Source organism: Paroedura picta, chromosome 17 (assembly GCF_049243985.1).
Source record: "Paroedura picta isolate Pp20150507F chromosome 17, Ppicta_v3.0, whole genome shotgun sequence".
NCBI classification, from domain to species: Eukaryota; Metazoa; Chordata; class Lepidosauria; order Squamata; family Gekkonidae; genus Paroedura; species Paroedura picta.
Genome location: NC_135385.1, coordinates 4,576,914 through 4,593,190, shown reverse-complemented (window position 1 = coordinate 4,593,190; position 16,277 = coordinate 4,576,914).

The following is a 16,277-nucleotide window of genomic DNA, read 5'->3' as shown; positions in this document are numbered from 1 at the left end:
CACGTTGGTGGAGGTTGCCAGGCCCAGAAACATAAATTATGAGTGGATGAACTTGCTCTCCAGAAAACGTGGAAAGACCACTCTCGCATTGAATTTGCCCAACGTTCTCCCTTTCTTTTATATATAAGACCTTTGTGATGAGTTATAGCTGTTAGGAAAGTAGGGATGTGCTCAGCTAAGCATCTCTGTAGAAGATTATGACAAAAGGCCAGAAGATTGGTTCATCTGGCAAGATGAATAAAAAGGGACTTAGGAAGTTATGACTGTTTCATCTTCATGGCGCGATTGATAATTGAGTCTATATCAGAAGCTAAAATGGGACACAAGCCAGCGAATCGGCAAAGAATCGCTTCAAGGGGAAAGTCCCATGTTTTGATTAAAATGGGGTTATTGTTGCATCAAGTCATCTCTTTTTTATTATTTCCTTGAAGATTAAAGATGCCGCTATCAATGGCTGCCACTTTCCTCTGGCTGTACAGTCAACAATGTGGGCCTGTTAAGAGCTCTCAATGTAATGAAGGTTGGCATTATCGTTCCGACAAAATCTATATGAATCAGCCTGGCAATTATTTTTCCTTAGCATGCCTTCTTCTTGAAGTAAGCGCAGACAAGGCTTCTTGTGCAGACACAACAGCGTTCTGTGTTTCTTGAGCGGTTCACATCTGTAATCTGTAAGCATAAATAAAATGGGAATGAGGAGGTGGGAGGAGTTAAAGCTCATCGCCTAACTGCTGATCAGGTAGGCTGTCCTGTCCTGCCCTGCCCAGTTGGCTGTGTGTCCAACAAACAGCCAATCAGGAAGGATGTCCCTCCCATGACCACATCCCCCTCCAACTTCTTCTGCATGGAATAAGTGGCAGCCCACAGTAAGCCAGATGGCAAGCGGGTGCTGAGAGGGAGGGTGGAGGGCCTGGGACTGCGGGCCTGGTGGGGGAGAAGGAGGGAGAGCCCCCACCAGAGGCCCACCACCCCGAGCAACCCCGACCACAGCCTCACCAGGCCTCAGCAGGGCTGCCTGGGTGGGGGGAAGAGGGAGCCCATCCCAACTAGAACTCCCACCACTCTGAGCAGCCCTGGCCATGGCCTCACTGGGGGGGGGGAGACTAGTGCCTGTTGTATTCCTGGATGCAACGGGTTTTGCCCCTAGTCATATGAATAAAATTCCTTTCAAGTGGGTAGACATTTGTTAGGGTTCAGTTTGGAGCCCCTCTTTTTGGCATCAAGGCCAGAATGCTCCCCCACTAGGCACAGCTACTATGTTTCCAGAATTTGTTTGTTTGGTTGGTTGGTTGGTTAGTTGTTTGGTTGTTTGGTTGGTTGGTTGGTTGGTTGGTTGGTGGGTGGGTGGGTTGGTGGGTGGGTGGGTGGGTGGGTGGGGTGGGTTGGGTTGGTTGGTTGGTTGGTTGGTTGGTTTGGTTTGGTTTGGTTTGGTTGGTGGGTGGGTGGGTGGGTTGGGTTGGGTGGGTTGGGTTGGGTTGGGTGGTTGGTGGGTGGGTGGGTGGGTGGGTTGGGTTGGGTTGGTTGGTTGGTTGGTTGGTTGGTTTGGTTTGGTTTGGTTTGGTTTGGTTTGGTTTGGTTGGTTGGTTGGTTGGTTTGGTTGGTTGGTTGGTTTGGTTGGTTTGGTTGGTTGGTTGGTTGGTTGGTTGGTTTGGTTGGTTGGTTGGTTGGTTGGTTGACTTCTATACAAAGAGGCCAGCTCAGAACGGTGTATAACATCAAAGTTTAAATACAGGTCTTAAAACAAATAAATACTCCAGGTGGATCGGGGTTGTTGGCCATATCTGCATTTTGGGTGGACCCTCGCTTAAGGGAATCTGGATGTACCAGCAATTAAGGACTTTGTCGGGAAAAGACATGAAGGGAAATCATGCTTTCTCTCGGGTGAGACTGACCTCATATAGAGCCAACATTTGGCCTATGTCTGATACACAAAACTTTCTGTGTAGTAGGCTATCCTGGTCTAACCCTTCTTGCTTACAGTGACCCAGAAATAAAGGTGGAGGTTTTCAGACACATTCTTCCTTGCACAGCGAACGGTACCTCCTGCGGCCTTTCCGTGGCTAATCAAATCCATCTCTGGAGTTTCCCAAAGGGATAGCAACGAAAGCCCTCTTAAGGTTCACAGACTGTGAAGATGATGTGCTTCTCCACTTTCCCTCCATTTGAAGTTCCTCAGGACTTTATGTGCTTGTTAGGGTTTCTGCCCCTTTCCAGGCCAGCAGGAACTGGTTTCCAGGGCTGTTCAGAGGCACCAAAATCCAATGCAAATGACAGTTAAAGGTCAGTGCAAAATGTTCCTCTTGGAATAGAGTCTCAGCTGAGCGGGATGCAAAAAGAACGGCTGTTCTCCTGAAACGGTCGTGGCAATTGGAAAGCTGGATGGAGTAGAGCTGTCAGCAGAAGCTGGATCCAGGAGTGACAGATGGGTACCAGGCTGCGTCCGGCTGTCTTCCCTGCAGAGCCAGAGTCAAGGTGTGGTCAGCGGATGCACCACCCCTCCCGAAATACTGACCCACCCCAACGTTTTGGGTTTCTTTTTGGAAAAACAGGCACATCCATTTGCAAGGCTGCTTGTGTCAGCAGGGGCTCCTGAAGGTGGCAACCTGCCTGCAGAAGAAGAAGAAGAGTTGGTTCTTATATGCCGCTTTTCCCTACCTGAAGGAGGCTCAAAGCGGCTTACAGTCGCCTTCCCATTCCTCTCCCCACAACAGACACCCTGTGGGATGGGGGAGGCTGAGAGAGCCCTGATATCACTGCCCGGTCAGAACAGTTTTATCAGTGCTGTGGAGAGCCCAAGGTCACCCAGCTGGTTGCATGTGGGGGAGCGCAGAATCGAACCCGGCATGCCAGATTAGAAGTCCGCAGTCCTAACCACTAAACCAAACTGGCTCTCCTGCCTATACACGTGGCTTTTCTATTGTGGCTCCTGCCTTGTGGAGCAGACTCACCAAGGAGGTGGCTTTCTACAAACCATGCAAAATGGAATGATTCAAAGAGGGGGGAGGGTTCTGCACAGTTCGTAGGGCTGCCCCGTTCAAAGCGATTTACAATTTTAACTGGATAAATTATTAGAGGCTTGGTGCAGCTGTATATTGCTTGCTGTAAGTAAGAACCTATTATATAAATATTACGCCGTTTATTGGGGTGATCTCTCTATGCAGCGACTGGACAGATACTTATCCTGGGTGCTTTGGGCTGATCCTGCATTAAGCAGGGGGTTGGACTGGAATCATAGAATCATAGAGTTGCAAGGGCCCCTTCCAACTCTATGATTCTATGTGTCATGTGACTCCTTATGCTAGGCTTCAGTTCTGGCTTCAAAGGGAGATGAAGAGGCTGGTGGACTCCAAAAGTAATGGACCATTGTTCTGCTCTGCTCATCTAAGGCCAGTTGACTGTTACCGGGCCATACTAATTGCAGCTACACCCTGCTAAGACTATTGACTCCAACGCACGTAACAGACTGGGATGGTGGTGTGAGCTGTCAAAACTAGTCAAGAAATGACACAGGGAAGTACTGCAAGGAAAGTAAATCATTGAGAACATTGAGAATAATTCTATTCTTAATCAGCCAACATTCCACAGGTGCTGTAATGTTCACCAAGCTCTTGACTACTGGGTTATGGTCGTGTCTGTTGACCTCCTTTTTCCATTCGTTTCCTTTTAGTTCTGCCTGGAAACCTGGCATCCCTGCTGATCCAAGGAGGCCATCCGCAGCTAAAGCCAGGGGTCTCAGACCTGGCTGCCGTGCCTTTGTCTGCTCAGCTGTGCTATTTTGGTTGCTTTGGTAAGACAGAATTAACATGCAGCCAAATTGGTTCCATTTCAGAGCTGGAAATTCTTCATATTTTCTACAGGCTTTGCTGTTGAAAAAGAAATCTTTGGTTCTTTTTCTGGAACACGTTGTTTTCATGCACTCCAGTGCTGATTTCATTGTGACATTTGGTTTGCAACGTGTTTTAAACAAAAATATGCGTTTTAAACGGAAGCAAACGGAAACCAGGGCTAGCAAGTCAAGACAACGCTTTTCCATTCATTTGCATGTTTGTTAGAAGAAGAAGAAGAAGAGTTGGTTCTTATATGCTGCTTTTCCCTACCCGAAGGAGGCTCAAAGCGGCTTACAGTTGCCTTCCCATTCCTCTCCCCACAACAGACACCCTGTGGGGTGGGTGAGGCTGAGAGAGCCCTGATATTCCTGCTCGGTCAGAACAGCTTCATAAGCACCGTGGCGAGCCCAAGGTCACCCAGCTGGCTGCCTGTGGGGGAGCGCAGAATCGAACCCGGCATGCCAGATTAGAAGTCCGCACTCCTAACCACTACACCAAACTGGCAGGTGTCCTTCCCTTAATTCATTTATTTCTCATGGAGATGATGGCCCCTCGATCGAAATGGTAATTCTGCTCAAGCAGGGGAGCAGTGAAAAACAAGTCGACAATCACACACTGTAGTGTGCTGTTTAGTTTATTGGAAACACAATCAAAGCCACATTTGGTGCATCTGAGGGACCAGAAATTATTCTTGCTGAGTTCCTCTCCTGAATATAATCTTGGTACAGAAAGTGTTCTTGTTTGGAGTTGGCCTTCGGGTCCATTTTGCTCAGCATCACCAGTGCTGACTGCCGGAGAAGAAGGAAGGAAGAGGAGTTAGGGTTTATACCCCGCTTTTCACCGCCTGAACGAATCTCAAAGCGGCTTACAATCGCCTTTCCTTCCATCTCCTTTCTCCCTGGCTATCACGAGCTCACAGTGAGTTCTGCACACAGGAGGCCTGACCCTCACTAGGTCTAACAGGTGGGGAGAGGGGCCTTCACCCTTTCCCGTCTGCTGTTGCCCCACCCTGATATTGCCCTAGAGAGAATCCATGGATACTCCCAATGGCCATTCCTGGTCCTACAGATGTCTCAGGTTTTGGTAGTGTCTCTTGCTATAATGTCAACAACCGCTTAAAAGCCCTTTCCGTGTAATTAGTCCACAAAGGGAACGTTGGTAAGCCTTTGGAAAGTTTCTCTGATGTTCTTTGCTTCGTTTCCCCCCATTTCCCCTCTGGCCATACATCTGCTTGGAGCACTGGATTGACATTTTAACAAAACCTAATTGACTAGGCGACCCGGAGAGTCACGGGGATGATTTTGAAGCTCCAGTTCAAAGCGGGTGAGAGCCCTAATTATTTCAGGCAACGGAGTTGTGTCCTTCTACGGCAGACGGCACCTCTGCAAAGAACAGAAGACCAGAATTACTGCCTGTGTGAAAACCTCTTGGATTTTCCTGCTAAATTTTCCATTGGCATCACTCAGGAAAATCTGGACAAGATGTCGGGCGATTTCCCTGATAGCTAGAAGCAGGCCCTTTCTGTAGGGTTGCATTTAATTTTGAGCCATATAGAAACACACCGGAAGGGAGAACCATCTGGGCCCACCTGTTTTCTACCCTACATTGGAGAACAGCTTGGATCATGAGGTTATAGATTCTGAGCAGGGGACTCATTTGGTTGGTTGGTTGTTGGTTTGTTGGTTGGTTTCATCCAACAGAATGCACTCTTCCGGGTTGCCCTCTGTCCTAATTGTATTCCACGTTTATTTGAAGAAGAAGAAGAGTTGGTTTTCATACCCTGATTTCCTTTGCCCAAATGAACCTCAAAGCAGCTTACAATTGCCTTCCCTTCCTCACCCCACAACAGAGGTCTAAGAGAACTGGGGCTACCCCAAGGTCTCCCAGCCAGCTGCATACATTGTTGTTGTTGTTGTTGTTTGGATTTCTATCCCACTACTCCCAATGGCTCGTGGCGGGTTACAACATACATAAAAAACCCAGTAAAATTCCCCTAAAACCAACTACTCCCCAATTCAAAACAATCCACAGATGTCCAAAATGTCCCAAAGCGGCGGGCTAAATAGAACTAACTCATCCACTAACCACCAAGGGGGGCAGGGGTCGTTGACCAATTAACCCACCTAAGAGTAACCCGGGGTGGGTGGGGGTCCAGCTCTTCCTTAGCGCGCTGGCCTCAACAAAAGACCTGGCGGAAGAGCTCCATCTTTCAGCATCCCTGCGGAATGCTGAAAAGCTCCTGCAGAGCCTATTGCTTTTCCAGGAGCTCGTTCCACCAGGTAGGGGCCAGGACCGAAAAGGACCTGACCCTAGTGGAGGAGAGCCACACTTCCTGGGGGGGAATCAAACCTGGTTCTCCAGATTAGAGGCCACTGATCCTAGCCCCAATAGCACATTGGCTCCCAAAGGAGCTTCCCAGAACGGTAAATGTGCTTATGGAACCCCATGGGCTTAAGGGAACAGGCTTGATCGCATGTGTGTGCATGTGTTTTTCTCATCCAAAATGGGATATAATCCTGGGAACTTGCTTATGACCCTTTATGCACCTGAGCTAGATTAAGGCACCAACACTTTGACTGGCTCATATTGTAAGTCAGAGAGCAGGGGTTGTGTCTTTTAGGCAGTCTAGTCACTGGAGGGTTTTGGATGTCTGTGAGACACTGTGGAGTAGGGTTAGCAAACTAGGAGTGGGGAGACCCTGGTTTTATATCCCTAGACAGCCATGACCCTCACTGGGTAACCTTGCAACTCCATCTCCTCCTCATAGGATTGTTGTTGATCACTCCCAATAAGCAGATTCAATGAAGGAAAATCTCTTTATTGAAAGACTAGTAAGTTGATCATCGCAAGGGTCTTGCTAAGACTAAAGATCCTACTTCTACAGCTCCCTTATCGACCCTCCACCTATGGTTTCGGCATGAAGGCATTTTCCTGACCAAATGGCCCAGACAGATGCAGGCACCGGCAAAGTCCCAACAACAGTGAAAAGATGGTCATTGCTACAGCTTCGGACTCAGTGCCCTCCATAAAACCCTGGGCTGGCTAGCTACATTTGCATCAATGTTAATCAATCTGCAATGGGCCAAATGCTCAGACAGGATCAAAGACCACTGTGATATGCAGACAGGACATGAACAACCCGCAGTGAGGCAGGTCAAGCGATACAAGCAATGCAAGGTAAAAGTATAAAATATGGCCATGACATCAAAACACTCCATGGCCAGGCAGGTCAAGCAAAGCAGGCAATGCTTGGCCAAAGCAGACGGTTTGGGCAGTTGGGAAGTCAGAAAACTGGTGTGTGTCCTGCACCAGGCTCCTTTCAGGACAGGTGGAGGTGCAATAATCATCAGGAAGCCCTCTTGATTCTGTCCCCCCTTTTGAATAATGAAGAATGGACCAAGAAGAAAGCAGGTGTCATTGAAGTGAGTGTGGTGCTGTAGCTAGGAAGAACTTGGATCTGGGCAGAGAGGTGTGTGAGGATCATGTGAGGCAGGGAGCTCTGCCCACTGTCCTCAGTTGCTGGAAGGATGGCTGGGTAAAAACGCACTGGGCAGGTAAGCAAGGGCTGTGCCCTTCTTCTGCAAGTTGTTTTGCATCCTCAGCTGAAAACTAGCAACCCAGAACACACATGTGCACTGTTACGGAAGCCTGTCTGGAGCATCCCAGCCATCTGTACTTCATGCCTCCTGTGTGTGTGTTTGTGTTTGTTTGTGTGTGTGTGGGTGTGTGTGTGTGTGAGAGAGAGAGAGAGAGAGAGAGAGAGCACTTTCTGTCCAGAAGTGGCTTTGGCATAGTCTACTTTGGTTCTGTTGCTCCAGAAACTCAGTTCTACAAGAACTTCATCTTTCTTTCTGGGGAAATATTTTGGTGTTCATGTTTCATCCTCAAAAAGCAGCAGGGTGTGGCTGATGTCTTCAGCTAGCCATCCCTTTCTCTTGCTGGTTTTCTTTTTTTAAGTAGAGGTATTGGACTCAAAGATGCAACACTGTGGAATTGGAAGGGGGAGAACCAGATTGTCGTCTTTGAGGCCCCCTCTGGAAGAAAAGCTGAAGGCGCTGGGTATCTTGCGTGAGACAAGAGCACCCTCTGCTGAAACAGGAGGTGCCCTGGAGTGCCATCTGGTGTCGTTCTTCATAGGGCAGCTTTACTTCACCGCCAAATGACATGTGATTTATACATCCTTCTCCTTTTAAACGCAGCGGTGAAAATTGAGGTTTTTAAAAGGAAAAAGACTCCAAATCGCCAAGTAAACTTATTGTTAGCCTCTATCCAATGTTCCTCCTTCTCCTTGAAGCTTCCTCCTGGATCTTAATGATGGAGTGAGGGGTGGCAAATTTCTGTAACCTTTGCTCACCTAGTAGAAACTGGATATGAACAGGCGTTCATATCTCGCATCAAAATTACAAAATCTCACTCCATTTTTGAAATAAACTTGGGGGGGGGCGGTATCCAAAGGGATTACTGTGTGTTGCAAATGGCAGTTGCCAGCTGTGAGAAACACTCTGCTTGCTGAAGCCGAAACACCTTCTAATGGCTTCTCTCCGCAGTGGAGCTTTTTCCTTCCCTATCCAGGGAGCTGCCCGACAGCTCTCAAGAGGAGGACCTTTCTTGGGCTGCTGGTCCCTGTCAATCTGTAGGGACTGACATCACTCAGCAGGCAGCAGGAGAACCAAAGGACACAGACCTTCAAGCCGCCACCAACAAGGAGCAGTGCTCTCTACAATCCTATTTAACATTTTCATGCTCCCTCTTGTCCAACTGGTAAGGAAGTTCGGGCTGGGTTGTCACCCATATGTGGATGACACCCAGCTCTTCCTCCTGATGGATGGCCGCTCAGACTCTATCAGCAACCACCAGGCATTGCCTTTGACACGACAGCTACAGCGTCACTCTAACGTGCTGACATCACTTCCGGTTCATGCCGGAAGTGATGTCATGACAGCAGGGGGGGTGCCAGGTTTGGTCCCATTTTCCACCCACCGATCGTGGAGCCGTGGAGTTGCCACAGCAGGAGACCCGGCCTGCCTCCTGGGCCCTGCAGGAAAGATCATAACCATTGGGGGTGGTGCCACTCCCATTTGGTCTGAAGCTACAAAGAGCTCCCCAGTTATATATATTTTTCCCCACTGGCATCCACTATCCTGGATTTTGTCTTCATGCTCAATTCATGATTGGATGATTGGGCCTGCTTCCCTTATGAGTCAGAAAAAGAACCAACGGTCCATGTGTGGCCAATATCTGGTTATGCCAGGGGTAGTCCAACTGCGGCCTTCCAGATGTCCATGGACTACAATTCCCATGAGCCCCTGCCAGCATTCACTGGCAGGGGCTCATGGGAATTGTAGTCCATGGACATCTGGAGGGCCGCAGTTGGACTACTCCTGGTTTATGCAGTAAAGCACAAATAATAAAAGAATCATAAAATCCTGGAATCCTAGAATCCTAGAGTTGGAAGGGGCCATAAAGGCCATCTAGTCCAACCCCCTGCTCAACGCAGGATCATAGAATCATAGAGTTGGAAGGGGCCAAACAAGCCATCTAGTCCAACCCCCTGCTCAACACAGGTTCATAGAATCCTAGAATCCTAGAGTTGGAAGGGGCCATAAAGGCCATCTAGTCCAACCCCCTGCTCAACGCAGGATCATAGAATCCTAGAATAACAGAGTTGGAAGGGGCCACACAGGCCATCTAGTCCAACCCCCTGCTCAATACAGGTTCATAGAATCATAGAATCCTAGAGTTGGAAGGGGCCATAAAGGCCATCTAGTCCAACCCCCTGCTCAATGCAGGATCAGCCCAGAGAAGAGTTACCCCTCACGAGGCAACCATGTTGTGAGGTATCCTCTGCCCTCCTTCTGAATTCCACAAGTGCTGGGGCAGCCCCCCCCCCACATTTCCCTTAAGGCATAATGACGGTTTGATCCGCACCTTCTGTCTGCAGTCCGCATTTTCGGCTGCAGTCCCAGAGAAGGGAACAAGAAGGCCAGCCCTTTCCCGAGGACGCTAAAACAAAGGGGACGGTGCCAGTTGCCTGGGCAGGGCGCATGAGGGTCTGCACGAGCTCTGAGGCCCCTGGGCAAGGAGATATTCGGAAAGCAGCAGGCTGTGTTCCAGTGTGGGAGGAGTGGAGCGAGGGAGATAAGAAAGCAACAAAGGAGCGTGATCGACAGGCCTACCGAAAACAGGGGAAGACACACAGTTCCCTTCCCGTATTCATTAGCAGTGGGCAAATTTGATGTGTGACTAGGATACAGCCACACAAAAACGAGCAAGATCTGGGAGTCGTCAGAGAGCTGGAGAAAGCAACCCTTAAATACACGCATATTTTTACCACCGTTTTTAACACCTTAATTGCCTTTGCAGCCGATATATGAATCGAATTAACATTCCTGTTCAATCCTGATTCACAAGGGGTCTTTCCCCAAACGTTCCAGTCCCCCTCAAAAACCTGCAGCAGCACATGGGCCAAACCCAAAGCTGCCAGCGACCCGTGGCTGTGTGCAGAAAGGGGAGAAGATGTTCCAGGAGACGCCAGACAGATTCCCTGTGGGCTCATGCCTCCCAGACCAAAGCAGGATTGTGTAAACAGTGATGCTGCAGACAACTGAGAGGTCCCCCTGCTCCCTGCTCCTCACTCTTGCAGCCACAACCAGCCATCCTCCCACCAGCCCTGCCCCTTCCTCCATTTCGGAAGCTCTTGCATCCTTGGGGGGGTCTGTTGGCAGTTGTCACCAGGGCAGGTCGAGATGCCCCTTTAGCTCCAAAAGGCCTGGCCACATTCTCACAGAGGTCATCTCCCTGATCCTGTAGGTGGGGACTGTAGGTGGGGACTGGGCTGTAGGTGGGGTGTAGGTGGGGCTGTAGGTGGGGACCGAGATTCCTGGAGGTCAACATCTAGCATTTCTGGGAATGGGGCTCTAGTCCTCCAAGTGTCCTCCAGCTTTCAATGTGGAGGGATCTTTTCCCCAATTGAAAAATGTGAGCGTCTACATGCAGGGGAACCGTCCAGTTTTATGACCTCAGTGGGAACAAGGCTGGGACGCACAGTCCTAAGCAGAGTCACGCCCTTTCCGAGTCCTTTCGAGCCAAGAGGTGTCACTCTGCTTTGGAGTCTTGTAGGGCTTCTTAAATGTCCTGTCTTTCCATGGAAAGTGTCGGGTCTCATGGGAAGGAAGATCAGTGACGGGAAGGAAGATCAATGAGGTCTCCCCCTGATGTCCCCCTCCATCTGCAAGTCTTGTCTCCCCTCCCTCCTCCCTCTTGAAGTGGGGTGGGGGAGCGGTGGGTGGGTTCCCACCATGTTGTCGCTGCTGTGCTGCTTTATTGTATTGTTGGTTGTCCGTTTTAATGGGGGTTTTAGCTGGACTTTCTTTTTCACTTGTAAAGTATTTATTTGTATGAATTGTGAAAACGAGTCCAAACCGATATTCATAACGGTCCTCCTCATGTATTGCATTCAACATAAAACTACTTATCTCTGTTTTCAATATAAATTGCTTACTATTTCACCTGAATCTAAATAAGCTGCAATACAAATTCTTGTTTACAACCACTTAGATGGACTTGCTGTAACCCGCCACCAGCCTCTCGGGAGGGCAGATAACAAATTTGATGATGATGATGATGATGATGATGATGATGATGATGATGATGATGATGATGATAGTCATCCATGGACATCTCGAGAGCCAGTTTGGCCACCCCTGCTCCACAGAGCAGAGGGGGTCCTCCTACCCCAGCTTCCTCCTACCCCAGCTTCCTCCTACCCCAGCTTCCAGGGCCATCTCAGGGCTGGCCAGGAGCACCAGTCCCAGTTCAGATAATAACCCCCTTCCCACGATTCTTTTGTATGGAATTTTTACATCATCTGTGTTATCTCCCCCCCCCCACTCCTACAAGCCACTTTGGCAAAAAGTAAAGGTAAAGGTATCCCCTGTGCAAGCACCAAGTCATGTCTGACCCTTGGGGTGACGCCCTCTAGTGTTTTCATGGCAGACTCAATACGGGGTGGTTTGCCAGTGCCTTCCCCAGTCGTTACCGTTTACCCCCCAGCAAGCTGGGTCCTCATTTTACCGACCTCGGAAGGATGGAAGGCTGAGTCAACCTTGAGCCGGCTGCTGGGATCGAACTCCCAGCCTCATGGGCAGAGCTTTCAGACGGCTGCCTTACCACTCTGCGCCACAAGAGGCACTTTGGCAAACATTTGGTTAAAAAACAGGATTTTAAAAACTCTCCCTGCCAGAAAATCGTCAGTCCCTTTTTCCACTCCTTATGGCATAAACAAGAGAGGCGTATGTAAAAGTTCAGGGGCTGGTGATCCCAGAAAACCTCCTGGAACTTGGCCTTTCGTGCCGTCCAACCACTCGAAATTAGAAAAAGAAAAACCCTCACGATCGTACGAACGCAAAGTAAACACAGGAGGAACTGGCAGCGGCGGCAGCAGAATGTCAAAGCAAAATGGTAATTACAGCTACCCAGCAAGAGCTAAATTAATTAAAGCTCTTTTATTAAACTTATAATCATAGTGCGGAGCTGCGGAATCATTTTGAGCTCTTGACAAGGCGCCTTTATTCTAGGGAGACGGGTTGCTGCGTTGGCTTTTAGGGACGTGTATTTTCTTCTGCTTTCCTTTCTGCCTTCTGAGCATTCGACCTTGAAAAAGAATGCCACTCTGCCACTGCGTTTTCTGATGGCTGGTCCCAAGGCATCGCTGCGGCATCGTGATGTAGCCAGGTCCTCCTGAGGAACGTGTCCCTGCTCTCTCAGGCTGTATATCTCAGAGAGGGCGGTGATGGGCTGAAGAGCCCCATGTTATTTCTTGCAGTCAAAGCCATTAATGGAATTCAAAAGAAATGGAAGGTTTATGGGACCACAATTACTTTAAATAAGCAAGGGATTCTGACTCGGTTTGTGTGTTTTGGCACGCTTCAGCCGCTTCAGCAGCCATTTAAGTGTGAGGCAGCCAGATGGCCACCTCGGGGTTAAATGGCTGCCGAAGGGTGCCAGAGCGCACAAGCCTAATTTCTGACACGTCTTTCAAACAGGTGTGTGGGAGGAGAGTATGTTTGCATGTCAAGCAAACCCGGTCAAACAAAGGCCATGGCCGGTTTATCCGTGTCGCATATGCGACAGGCCCTGCACTTGAGAGGCCCCACACGGTGCCTTCCCCCCACCCCAAAGATCATGGCTGTAGCCTCCCCCCTTTTCCCTCTTTAAGGACACACAGAGTGACACCCCTTTCCACCGGGGGGCTGCTCTGCCTTCAGTTTGGCTGTTCCCATCACAATTGCACTCTGCTAAGACCCCCCCGAATCTTTAAACCGGCTATGGGCTCCACAAATCCTTAAACCACTCCTGCTTGGGGTCCTGCACCATCAGGAATGTCCCAGAATAGGTGCTTTTGGAGGGAGAAGTACCGAGGGAGACAGAGGTCTCCAGCCCCAGAGTCAGCAATGGAAATGAAGCAGGCTGCTGGTGCCGGGAGCCAACCAATCAGCGGACACCTCTTCACAATGCGCAGATAACAATCCTGCAAATAAACAAAGCATTAAAACAGTGATGGGGTGGGGTGGCAGCCTCCATTCCCATTGGGCCAGCAGGGGGGAGGGGGGAGGTTCTTCCTTTTCTTTTTTAATTCCTTCCTTCTCTCCCTCCTTTCTTTCTTTCTTTCTCTCTCTCTCTTTCTTCCTGATTTTTATTCCATCCTTCCTTCTTCCTCTTGCTTTTCTTTATTCCTTCCTCCTTTCTTCCTTTCTCCCTCCTCTCCCTTCCTTCTTTCTTTCCTCCTTTCTCCTCTTCCTTCCTTCCTGATGTTTATCTCTTCCTACCTTCCCTTCTTTCCTTCTTTCTTCCTTCCTGTCTTCACTTCTTTTACTTCCTTTTTATATATATCTTTCTGCACCTTTTACTGGAGGACACTATGGGCAGCCCGGGGGGGGGGGGGGAAGGTGGGGAAGCCTTCCCTTCACCCTTGGCCTGGGAGGCCCTCTACCTGTCTCACTGAGACACCTGGAGGGATTCCTGCCCCACGGCAGCAGGCATACCTCCCCCTCCCCCCCTTCTAGCGCCCGTTGTATCAGTTACAACTGGCTTTATTTCCAGTATGCATACAAGGGTGCCAATAAACCAGAGGATATTTGCAGCAAATTACCTGCATTATGGCCAATTAATTATTTTTCAATGAATCTGTTTTTTAAAAAAAACTCCAAAAACTTGTGCATCCCATGGAAAAAGTATGCAATTTGTTTTAGCCCCAGGACACCTGTCTGAAGCCACATAGAGTGAAGATAGTTACTGCTGAAAAGCAGGGAAATTAGAGTTGGAAAAGCCAGTGTGTAAAAGAAAATGAACTGTGACTCTCTTAGAATTTCCTTCGCATAAGCTAGAGAACGGCAATACAGTAGATGGACTGAACTTCTCCTTAGAGCAGGGGTAGTCAAACTGCGGCCCTCCAGATGTCCATGGACTACAATTCCCAGGAGCCCCTGCCAGCGTTCGCTGGCAGGGGCTTCTGGGAATTGTAGTCCATGGACATCTGGAGGGCCGCAGTTTGACTACCCCTGCCTTAGAGAAACAGCTGGCAGGTAGAACATTGGATAGGGAAGAATCATATGGTAGAATTTCACTCGGTAGAATTTCACTTTGCTAGAAATAAGAGGTTTTGGTGACCAAAGGTTTCATGTGGCAATAGAACATTGGATTTCAACCTGGGGGGTTGAATGACCCTTTCACAGAGATCATGGCAGAGCAAGCATCTTGGTCAGGAGGGGCGCCATCCACACAACAGCCTTGCGGGGTAGATCGAGATAGAGCGTTCGTCTGTCTGGAGCAGTGGAAAAGAGCAAGATGGGCATGGTGGGACAAGAGGCAGAACTGGAGTGAGAAACCCCAGAAAACCCAATTTATATACAATCCTGAACCATGGATCTTCATGCCGTTGGTCAGTTTTGGTTTAATTTCTTTGAAAGAACCCTTGCATAATTTTATGGTTGGGGCTCACCACAACATGAGGAACTGGATTAAAAGGCTGTGGCATTAGGAAGGTGGAGAACCCCTGCTATAGAAAGTAGTGATCACTTATTCATGCCATCTATAATATTTAAGTTTCGGCATCTTCCCTTGAACTCTCACAACAGTCCTGGGATAGGAAAGGCTAAGAGGGAGAAACCATCCAAAAACTTGGCTATTTCTTAAAAAGGCCACTGCGAGCTACATGCTCTTGGCAGGGATTTTGAACAGTGGGCAAGGCAGAACATGTTATACACTGGATTTATTCAGTTATCATGAGAACGCTCACTAATCTCTTTTTAAAATAATCTAAAAAGATAAAATTTGGGAGGATTGATGTTGCAATACACAACGAATATAGAATAAAACTATGTAATTGCAGGTGCAAACTGATGGTAAATAAGCAGTAATAATAAAAATATGACATATTTTTTTACATATTGTAAATATTACAAAAAAAACCAGCAGCAATTAAAACAGACAAGAAGGAAAGTCGAGAAGAGAAGAGAAGAGAAGAGAAGAGAAGAGAAGAGAAGAGAAGCACTGGCGTTCGATCCTATTAGTACTTTCATTATGCGCCTTAGCCAATCGCCTTTCCCGGCGTTACACACGGTCCTTCTTATTGGTCAATATCGTCCGGCGCCCAGCCTCCTGGCTTCTTTGATTGGGCGAAAGTAGAATTCAATTCTGTGCAGCTACAACAGCCGAGAGAAGAGAGCCAATCCCAGCCAGCGTAGTCGGGCGCGGTGCTTGTTGGGAATTGTAGGCCGCGGAGTCGGGCGGCGAGTGGAAACGAAGGCGAGCTGAGCAACAGGAGGACTACAATTCCCGGCAGCCCAAGCCGCCCGTTGCCACTCGAAGAGCGGCGCAGGAGGGAGTCTGCGTCGGCGGGAGGTTGGCTCCTGTCTGTCTCTTGGAGGCTAAAAGATGGTCTGTGGAGGCGTGGCTGGCTTGCAAGGGCTCATGGGAATTGTAGGCCAAGGGAATCTGGAGAGCCCCAAGAAGAAACGTTTAAGTCCACCAGTGGGCTGAACAGCCCTTGTGTGTGGACTCACTTTTAGATATTTGGAAGTCGTTTGCAGCAATTTCCATTTAGATCCACAGCTGTTGTTGTAATTCTGTCTTGTATTTGTGTTTTTTGAATCTTAATTGCTGGATTTTAAGGTTTCTTTCCCTCGTGCTCGTTTCTGTTTTGTTTTTTTAGAATAAATCCAATGTTTTAACTGGCTTTATGATTCTATCTATTGCACGTATTTGTATTGTTTTTAAATGTTCTAACGGGGGTAGTCAAACTGCGGCCCTCCAGATGTCCATGGATTACAATTCCCATGAGCCACTGCCAGCTTTTGCTGGCAGGGGCTCATGGGAATTGTAGTCCATGGACATCTGGAGGGCCGCAGTTTGACTACCCCTGTGTCCCAAGTCTCTGGAGGGAGAGGGGAA